The sequence below is a fragment of the Anser anser genome, assembly GCF_964211835.1.
Source record: "Anser anser genome assembly, chromosome: 1".
NCBI classification, from domain to species: Eukaryota; Metazoa; Chordata; class Aves; order Anseriformes; family Anatidae; genus Anser; species Anser anser.
This window is the reverse complement of record NC_139720.1, coordinates 13,451,304-13,462,081: the sequence shown is the minus strand read 5'-3', so window position 1 is coordinate 13,462,081 and position 10,778 is coordinate 13,451,304. Positions and strand designations below refer to the sequence as shown.

The following is a 10,778-nucleotide window of genomic DNA, read 5'->3' as shown; positions in this document are numbered from 1 at the left end:
TGTCTAAGACTGTGAAGCCCGTATTCTTTTTATCCTCTTCTAATGGGCTTCTGAAAAATGCCAGTCTTTACCACTGTTCCTGCTAAGTCTTTGACTGAAATCTTCATCCACAATTATGCAGCCTATTACTTACTGTAATTTCTTTTACCATTCTTTTTTTTACACCTTTATTTACCTCCTTGCTTTGCCTTCCAAAATGCTTGTGTGTTATGCATTGCTTTGATTTGTAAGTTAGAGACTAGCAGATAGAAAATGGAAAGAACAGGTAAAGACAAGAGAGAGAAATTAAATGCTCTAAATTGTGTCAGCCTGATATAACTCACTTAACCATTCACTACTAGTTCTCAGAAGTATCTGCTTCGTTCCTTCTCTAAATAAGGACTGTTTAAGCTAAATAAGAAAGAAAATGACCAAACATACAAATGGGAAAAAAAGAGAATCCAAAAAGGCAGGGTGTCAAGAGGATGGAGCTGGTCTCTTTTCAGTTTTATCCAGTGAGAGGACGAGAGGCACCAAGCACAAACTGAAGCACTGGAGGTTCCTGCTGAATATGATGGGGCACTTCTTTTCTGTGAGGGTGACGGAGCACTGAAACAGGTTGCCCGGAGAGGTTGTGGATTCTCCTTCTCTGGAGATACTCGAAACCCACCTGGCTGCCATCCTGCGCAACGTGCTCTAGGTGGTCCTGCTCGGCAGCGGGGTTGGACTGGGTGATCTTCAGAGGTCCCTGCCAACCTCGGCCATTATTATATCTGTGATGATATACCTGTGATTCTGTGCGCATTGTAGGGTGAACGTGTGCCCTGCCACTTTTGGGGGGTAGCAGGATTTCAGTCATATAGCAAAGATACAGGGAAGTCAAAGCATTGCAAAGAGTTTCGGCTTATTCAGAGTCTGTATTCTTGTCTTGCTGCTGCTGCTGCTCCAGCCGAAGTTGCTGTAAGGTGGATGTATACCTGGGTGCCAGACAGTCCTGAAAAAGGCATCACCCAGCACCCTCTGGCAGCTGGGAGAACCTGGCAAACGGGGATCTGAAAAAGCCTGGCCTGTGCCCGGCACTGTTCAGTGTTTGAATTCGGGGCTTTGGTTACAAAGCGGAAAGGATATTCACTAAATTTTAATGACCCTTGAACAGAAATTGCAGGAACTGTGAAGCCTAGAATCAGGAAAAGAAAAAAAAAAGTAGTAACAAAGCAGAGAAATGGTCTGGAACGAATAGGAAGTTGCTCACAATGGAAGGATGTGAGATATTATTTTTAAGAATAATTAGCTGCAGAGAAAGATGATGAAGTAAGATAATGAAGTGTAACTGGCATGCAGTATGCCCCTCAGAAAAGTGTCTAGGTGTGGCATTGCACCATAAACTGCAAATCCAACGCTCTTATAGTTTTGTATGACATCACGTACTGTTGCAGCCATCGCAATGGGGTGTGGAAACAGCTAGTATAGAAGACACATGAAGTTTTAATCAGCACTGATAAGACCTCGGCTGGAGCACAACATGCACTTTTGGGCACCTCACTCAAAGAAAGACCAATAACAGAAACCGAGGTAGAGCCATGTAATTTTCAGAGCTATAAAAAACGGGACCCGCGAGGTAAGATTGGAAGAATTCATTTGTTTAGTGTAGCAGTGAATGACTGAGGGAAGATATGATAGCAGTTCTCATACACATAAACTAGTTGCAAAGGAGATATAAACTGTTCTTCATGTCTACAGATACAGCAAGAAGTAATAGCCTTAAATTGCAGCTTGAGCACTTGGGTTGTTTTTTTTACAAAACACTTTTGAACCAAAAGGAATGTTATGCAGCAGCTCGCTGAGGGGAGGTTTGAAGAATCATCATCACTGCAAATTTTCAAGGTCAGGTTAAACAAATATCTGCCAGGAGCTGAGTAGAGTTGATTCTGCTCTGAAGCAAGGGGATGCACTGGAAAGCCTTTTGAATCCTTTTTAAAATCATGAAATCACGTCTGGAGATGCAACTCCTTTGTCCCCACTACTTAATTGACATGAAAAAGAAGTAAAAAAATGTACCAGTGTCACCTCTCCAAGTTTTTTTTAAATTAAGCCTTTTTTTATCCCTGATTGTTAAATCTCAGTATTGCTTTATCTAGAATTAAGGCATTTCTGGTAGAAGAACAGTGAAATGCACATGAAGCTGGAAAATTATATTTATTGAGGTTATATGATTTTATGTTTTGTAAATACCTAACTTAAATCACATGAGCAGTTGGGATAAAAAAAAAATAAAATTATTTGTAACTACTCATTTTGCTTACATGTCAGGGGCAAGAACCCTTTATGTATTTTTTTCCTTTGCTGGGGAGCATCTCTTACTGTTGCCCTGTAAACCACTTTTGTCCAGGGCAATTTTACACTCTAAACTCCCCGAAGTTCTCCTCGTGACACAGGTGCTCAGACATCAGCATTTAGTTTCCTTTTGGCTAGCCTTGAAAACATGATCACAAGCCAACATCTTTATTTCAAATCTGAAGAAATGCGTTCCTAACTTTGTAGAGGTCCTGGTGAAACAGGGAGAAATAGCACTTGGAATTTCCACTACTTTTATGATTAAACATAAATAGTGGAGTTAAACATCAGTTAGAGAACACCAGTCCCTCACTCCATTTGCCACAAAGAGGCAAATCACTTGATATTTCTACCCCCAAATCCATAAATTTGTGGTTTCTAAAAGCTTCCATCTGAAGAAGCAGAAAGCTTCCAATTTAGAAGCAATCTGTTTCCATTTTACAGATAGTTTTATCCTCTGCTTATGTTGTTTAACTACTTTTAATAAAAATTCTTTCATTAATTACCACCATTATTTTTTAATCTGACTCCAAAAGCATTTTCAATGGAAGAAGCTTACCTTTCTGCAGCCCTGTGCTGTATTCCTGAGTCAATTATAAGTCTTTTTAAAGAAAAAAAATCTATGCCAGAATATTTAAAGACACATCAATCATCTTTAAAGTTATAAACAACATACGTAATAATCACATCCCTTTTGAAAAAGAAAATGACACTACTAATTACCTTGGAAAAAAAGCCTTAAGTTACCTTCACAGAGTTTATTGCCAATAAACCACCATCAACAATTATTTATGCATTTTAGGAAACAATTGTGCGGTTCTGTTCTAGTTTTGTGAGCACTAAAAGGCTCCGTTCAGATGCATGTTTTCCAGTGACATCTATGGTTTTTTTCTTTCTGCTACCCAGTGAACCAGCTGTGTTGACTGATGTCTGAGAAATCAAGTTCACTCCCAGAATAATGCCATTGTAGTCGACTTAGTTGCAGCGAGGACCCATTTGACCCATGGAGCTCCAGAAGGTCATGCAGCCTGACAGTAGCTCAGACAGGATTTAAATAGAGGATCCTCCCGAATCCTAGTTCAAATGAGCTGCTTTTGACATCGTCATCATGTCTACACATTCAGAGTGACATTTTCTCAAATGCCACTCAGCATTGCTCATCTGTTGGCACACCAAAACGTGACCTTCCTGGCTCTAGTCGCATGCCCTCATTCTTCATTTACATTTATTTATAACCCTCTCCTCTATTCAGTGCCAGCTGTTGAAACCAATGCAGATTTCCTTTCCCTCTCCCCCAAGGGAGCTGTGAATGAAGACGTGAAGACGAGGTTTCAGCCTCATTTCAGCAGGGAGGTGCCGGGTCAGCCTGGGGGCCCAGCAGCTTCCATCGGTGCCACAGCAGCAGCTGAAAGCAGCTTCCCGTAGCACACAGCATGCCCGTGTGGGGTGCTGACAACTCTAACGCTCCAGTTATCTGAACGTAGTGGTTTGGACTACAGGATTTCTTGAAGCCTCTTCTAGCCCTTGTTTCTATGATGCATCTATAGTAAAGCTGCAAAAACAGTTTGACAGACAAGAAAAAGGACAGTCCTTCACTTTACAAAAAATCTCAAGGAAGCTTTGACTTTTCTCACTGTTACACACCTTCTTTCTAATTCATGACTGTTTCCCCTACATTAACCTTACTGAATCTAAAAAGTCATTATTTTTTCTTGTGGTTTTTCTTTTTATTTTTGTTATTTTTCATTGTTATCTAAAAGCTAACTTATTTTAAATTGCACAGAAGTTCTCAGTTACACTACTGCCAACATTAGCTGATTTTAACCCTTGAACGAAGGACAGAAATTTGAAGGGCTTTCTGTGGATTAGGAAGTCAGAGCATTCCCTTGTCTCCCAGTAAAGGCAGACAACTCAGCTACATTTCAATTTTTACTGTGAAGAAACCTGGGATTTCTTTATATCTGTCTTTTTCCATGCAGCCCTGTTTTTACAGAAAGCAAGCATTAAAAAAACTCTGTTTGATGGGATCTAAACGGCGATCCAAAGGTATCTGTTCTGCTCAGTCAAGTGACTAAGGCCTCAAAACATGCAGCAGTGCACCCCAAAAGCAGGCCTAATACAGCCACAGCTATTTAAGTTCGTATTATTTTCTCAGTGCTGGACAGTGGAAGGAGACACAAACTAATCCCCAAGTATGGAAAAAGTAGGTAGAAAACAGCAGTGTATTGCGCTTAGCATGAGCCAGATGACAGTGGGCACACGTGCTGGCCAGCCAGCTTGTGCATATGGCTAACTGGATTAGCCACAGCTCACGCTGTCACTTGCCCAAGCAGATGGAAGGCACGGAGAGGTGGGCTCAGGTTATTGCACTGGGAGGGTGAAACTACAGAACAGTGTCTAAAACTGAACAGAAAACTCAGCTTCCCAAGTTTCATTCTTTCTGAAACAGCCTGCTTATATGCAACTCCATGTTTCTGTTGTCTTTCTATAAGTGCTGTAAAAGTCTATAAGAGGGGCTCCAGCTCTTCCATGACCATCACTGGTTTTATTCTACATTGTTGTCAGAGGCATTACACCAACTCTGTACACAAAAATGAGAAAGACAATGATTTCAAAGTTGCTCCAATCCCAGGCTCCTAGAATGGATATCTCACTATTTAGTAGAAAATAAATGTCTGCAAACCTGCAACATAGCCTGTCTGTAAGACCTGAGAGGTGTTAGGTTCAAACATGAGAATGAAGAGAGAGTTTTAATGCTCTGCAGCTTTATAGGCAGCTCTTGTAAATCACGTAGAATAAAGAGATGAACTGACAGGTCATACTCCCAAGATTAGCTCATCATTGTCTTGGGGCACCCCCGAAACCATCAGGAGAGCAATCTATTTAGGACGCTGCTGGTGAAAACTCAACCTATGCACCCTTTTAGCATCCTCTTCAGGCAGTCTACGTATTCCTTCTGCAGATGTATGCAGCCTGGTACACCCCCGCCAGTGTATTTCCACCATGAAGTATGTAAGAGTATATTCTTCTACATTCTCACACCATGCCTTTTTCCCTTTCTACACACCTTATCTTGTCCCTCTCCAAGTGCTTTGTAGCACTTCCCATGCAGCTTGCCCTCCTAATTTGCAGGCTGGCCATACGCTAACCAAGCAGGATGGATTTTTCTCCCACATCACAGAGGGCACTTACTGCCAAACGGTTACATTCACAGCCATAAAGGCAGCCAGACCATCTTAAGGCCTTTGCTCCTCTGCTGATGAAGGTTGTCGGATGACAAATACCTTCCTCATATTAACCCACTTGCTCTCTGGTGAATAAAAGCACAGACTTAGGGCCAAATATTTCTTACAGCCACACGGAGGGAAGAAGAAAAAGAAGGACCTGCAAAGACATAAGTGGCATGACGATAAGGTTCATTACATACACAGACAGTGATCTGGTCACATAAGAAATGAAACTAGAGGGTATAGTTATGAGTTTGGCAATGGCCAACATTCACATTCAAGCCATGGCACTACATGTAAGAAATATTCCCTTAAATGAAAGACACTTGCAAGCTCAACCCATTATACTGTGAGTCTAAAATGAATATTACAGGGACGCCTTTCAGAAGTGCATTTAGACACAAATCAGTTTGTCATCATCTTGCCTACAGTGAAAGCAGCACAATGCCTTACGATTTTTAATTCATAACTGAATGTCCAGACGCTCCTAGCTTAACCCTGTTAGGAGCTACCCTATATATTCTTATTGTTCTTCTCATTTTCCTCCCTGGTACATGCTGAATGCTTTCTTCCTGTTTATTAAACTTGTTACTACATCTTGACCCAGTTTAAAATTCAATCACAAAAGGACAAGGATTGCTCTTTCTGCCAAGTGCCCCTCACAGAGGAATCTGAATCTGATTGGGCCTTTTAGACCCTGTAATTGAATTTCCTAAATAAATTTTAATCAGAGTCATTTTGCAAAATGTGATGCAATATTACAATTCATTATGAGGTACCGAGTGTAACAGCATCATCTCATAGTAATGTGTGTTCACAATGAGGTTGCCAAGCTTCACTGATTCTGGAAACAAATGTAACAGCTTTAATTTCCCCTGAGGTACATGGTTCAATTGCAAAATCAGGTGTTGTCTAAGGCCAGATGAGTTCTGGTAAAAGAGGGCAAAACTTCAATCCATACAGATTTGTGTTTATTAAAGTATGACTACAGGTCATAACTACTGCCAGTATGTCTAACGCTAAGCAGGCCTTGTAGGAGGTGAAATGATCAGGAAAAGTCAGGTGAGAAGATACAGAAGAAAGAAATGGGGATTTTCCCACTGCTAAAGGCAGCAAATTTGCTTGACCACTACATACTTGTTTTCCTCCTTCAGAACAAGATAACTTGGTAGCATTATCCTCCCTCTACCTTACAGAGGTTAAGAGAACGACAGATTAATGACAAGAAAAGTAAGGCTCCTGCTTCTCACCACCCAGGACCTTTAGACCTTAGCCTCTGGCCTTGCATAAGATTTCCTGACAATCTCACCACCAATTCCTGAGATTCAAGATAACACACCTATAAAGTATCATCTAAACTCCAGAAAAGCTTTGAGTTCATACTTCTGCTACATACAGTTTTTTTTATAACACACATGAATAGCTTTGTCCTTCATCTTCCATTTACCTTCCACGTACTAAAGGAGATAAGGAAAGAATTTATGCATTTATTTCTCTGAGAACCTCATTGCTCTGGACTGGGTTCCTCAAAATCCCTCACAACCCAGCTGGAATCAGATGTGAACTGCTCACAGGTGTAGGCAGGGGTGAGGAAATGGTCTTAATCCCCTGTGCAAAGAAACTCCAGCATGAGTTTTATCTTCCTAACAGTGGAGGAAAGAACGGAGGCAATGCGGGGGCCTGAGAGCTGCTCTGTGAGAGGCAGGCAGGCTGCCTGGGTGGCTTTGCTCCGGCGGTACCCGATCAGTGAGGGCTACTTCCCTCTGGCAGCAGTCACATCACTCCCCTGAGATACATGGTTAAATTGCAAAAGGAGGCATTGTCTAAGGCCAGATGTGTTCCAGTAAAACAAGGGCATGGACCTTGAACACCACTACATTATCACTAGTAATTATTGAATCACTACCAGGGTTTAACAACCTGCATTTTGTCTCCTTTCAGTTAATCTGGCTATTCTTCCAGATAGTGCCCAAGCATGGCTCAGGGATTAGTGTGGGCCAGGCAAAACTTTTAGCAGCAATTCTGATGAAGCCACCTGCTCTCCAGGGCTAGAAAAGATTACCTGTATGAAAATGCATGCATTGTACAATTTGGCTTCAGGGCTGGAGAATGCTTCTGGCCCATTACTAGTACAGATGCAGCCTAAATGGCTCCATTATGGCTCTGGTTATCATCTTGTCCCAGTTATGTCCCCTAAGTAGAAGCTAGAGATACCAGCTTGTCATTAGACAGTATTTCGCATAATGTTTAGATGAACAGTTGTATTATTATTATTTATTTATTACTGGAGTTCACTAAGTTCCTCCTCTGTAGTCCCAAAGATTGTCAAATTCTTTATCATGCAAGAAATTTGGATTTGTAGTGGTAAATGTGCCCTTTACAGTTACTTCATTAAGAACTGGATATTGATTCTACATCAGTTTTATATCTATGGCAACTTAAAGCTGTAATTTAAACTTAAGTAGGCTCTTTTGCCAGATCTGTGTTCACTGATGAGTCTTGAGCCATTTTTCTTTCTAGTTACCGAACCATGCTTCAGCCACAGGGCTTCTGATGCACGGGGGGTAATGTGCAGTTAGAATGACTTTCTAGAACAGTAACACATCTTGAAGTCCAGTGAGAATATTATTTTTCAACCCTCTTTCACAGGGGAATTTGGCATCCAGCATGTTTTGAAAATCTGCTTGCCTCTGCATGCAACGGGTGCCAAATAACTTTTCTTCTTTGACTTCTCTCCTAAACAGTGTGGATACCATAAGACTGGTTTCCTCTCGACACTACAATTAGAAGGGCTAGGTTAGATCTTTGATTTTGTCCCAGTATGGGCCAATTTTATAGAGAGGCTTTCACTACCATGCAGACTTTATTTTGGTGTAACATTTCTACGCAATAAAAATGTTAGTATAGGCACTATCAGAGCGGTGAAAAATGTCTTCGCTGGGTTAGTTTATTTCACTCAGAGACCCAGCACAGAGTGTTCCAGCAAGTGTGCTTTTTTTGCTGCTATAAACTGCATCCACACTGTAAGAGTAAACATTGCGTAGTATATAGCAAGCCTAAGTCTAAAGGGGTTTGATGACTTGATATTCTAAGGTTGAGCAAGAGATGACAGAACATTTTTTATTTTATCATCTTGGAGGATTTTCACAATTAAGCTAAGACAGATCAATTGTAAAGCTATAGAAATATTTAACTATTAGAATTTTGTTGGTTTTTTTTTCCTACTTCAGATTGTGCTTCAGTTACTGCCCAAGAAAATAAGTACCTTACTCTGACAGAGCTTACGTCAACTAACTAAATTACACTTTGTGAATAAAATATTTATTCTACTCTTTTGAGATCTAAACAAAATACTGATAAACTTCTGTTGCATAGGTCAAACACCTCATCAAGAGAAGCTTTATAATCAAGTTAGTTGAGCTGTCTTGCTCACGATTAATGCACGCATTATCTCCAAGGCAAATGCACCACTGCGGATACAATTCATGAAATACTGACTGTGTGATTCTAATTAAGATATAGGCTGTTGCATTAAGCAGATTAAGCTATGTTAAGGAACATCTCCTTCCAAACAGCTAATGAAATGATATACCCTAAAAACTTCCTCAATAAAAATGGATTCTGTTTCAGCTGTTAAATTTCCTTGTGAGAAGATAAAATGCACTGACCCAAGAATAATATTTGATTGATATTCCTCACTATCTGTGCCTCTCTACAATACAAAGAGGCTCCCGGACCTTCTTCATTTTCACATATAGTGGGCATATATAGAGCCAGTCTGAGCAGTAAAATTACCAGGAATGCATGCCACTCAAGAAAATGAAATTATTAAAGTTCCTTCAGACTAGGTATCAAACAAAAATTCTTACCTCATTCACAGATGGCTGGAACCTCCCCATCTGTTAGTTACTTCAGGCCTCCAACTTCTGCAGTGTCAGTCCTTTAAGCATATTAGCATGTCTGTGGTATATTACAAGTCAGACAGATCTCTGTTCTGGGTTTACACTACTTTTTGAGCACAAACGTCCCACTGGGACTTCTCCTCCATTTAAGCGTGTGTGTGTGTGCATAAGACACTGAAAGATCAAAACCTACCAAAGCAGCAGGACCAGACTGAGATCTTAGTTGGCTCGTGGGAATACTGAAACAGGAAACTAATTGGAAATTCTAGGTCTGACGAGGAATACCTCTGAACTCGAATTTTCTCATGTTGTGCAGACTGGTGTGGCAGAGTAGGTAATATGTACAGGATATAGACTTCTAGCTTTCAGAAATTACTTTAACAACCATATAATTCTTCACCAGTCGTTACATCAGAAAAGAAAAAAAAAGTTTCCCTTTCAAATTAAAAACTGCATGCTACACATACGCCAGTTGTTTTTACTTACAGCCCCCAAATGCTGACAGCTGTGTTTGTAGTACAGACAAAATACATTCACTAAAGCACAGCCTCCTCAAGTGTGGCTTATGTAGCACTGGTGGCTTATAAACTACTTCCAAATGCCACGTGCAGGCAGCTCTGCCTACAGGGAGATACACAGCTGACCTGCAGAATAAGCATTCCCAAATCCGCTGCTGTTGGCAATCAGTTACCACCAGTCTGAAGGCACTTACCTGGTGACTTACTCAAGTTTCCATGTGTAGGCACTAATTGTTCCTGTTAATGGGGATTGATCAGACCTATGGAGAGCAGGTTTGTCATCTAACTCATTTAGTCAGCCTTAGATTCTATAAAGCAACAGTACAAATAACTTAAATACACATAGCTTTCTGTTTTAATGAAGTATGACTACAGGTCATAACTACTACAAAGCCTGCTTAGTGTTAGGCATACTGGTAGGTGAAACCATCAGGAACAGTCAGGTGAAAAGAGTCAGAAGAAATGAATTGGGATTTTTCCACTACTGAAGGCAGAAAATTTGCTTGACCATAGGTAACCACTACATACTTGTTTTCCACATTCAGAACAAGATAACTTGGTAGTATTATCCTCCCTCTACTTTACAGAGGTTAAGAGAAGGACAGATTAATGACAAGAAAAGTAAGGCTCCTGCTTCTCACCACCCAGGACCTTTAGACCTTAGCCTCTGGCCTTGCATAAGATTTCCTGACAATCTCACCACCAATTCCTGAGATTCAAGATAACACACCTATAAAGTATCATCTAAACTCCAGAAAAGCTTTGAGTTCATACTTCTGCTACATACAGTTTTTTTATAACACTCATGAATAGCTTTG

The 10,778-nt window shown here is 40.6% G+C and overlaps 1 long non-coding RNA gene across 1 annotated transcript; it reads right to left on the bottom strand.

Annotated features, from left to right (window-relative positions):
* Nucleotides 1-1,548: 1,548 nt before the first annotated feature.
* Nucleotides 1,549-10,146, bottom strand: LOC310892779. The gene is made up of 2 exons (XR_014578410.1): nucleotides 9,410-10,146; nucleotides 1,549-3,865 (listed from the first exon to the last, which is right to left on the bottom strand). It is a non-coding gene; the product is annotated as an uncharacterized lncRNA (long non-coding RNA).
* Nucleotides 10,147-10,778: the final 632 nt, after the last annotated feature.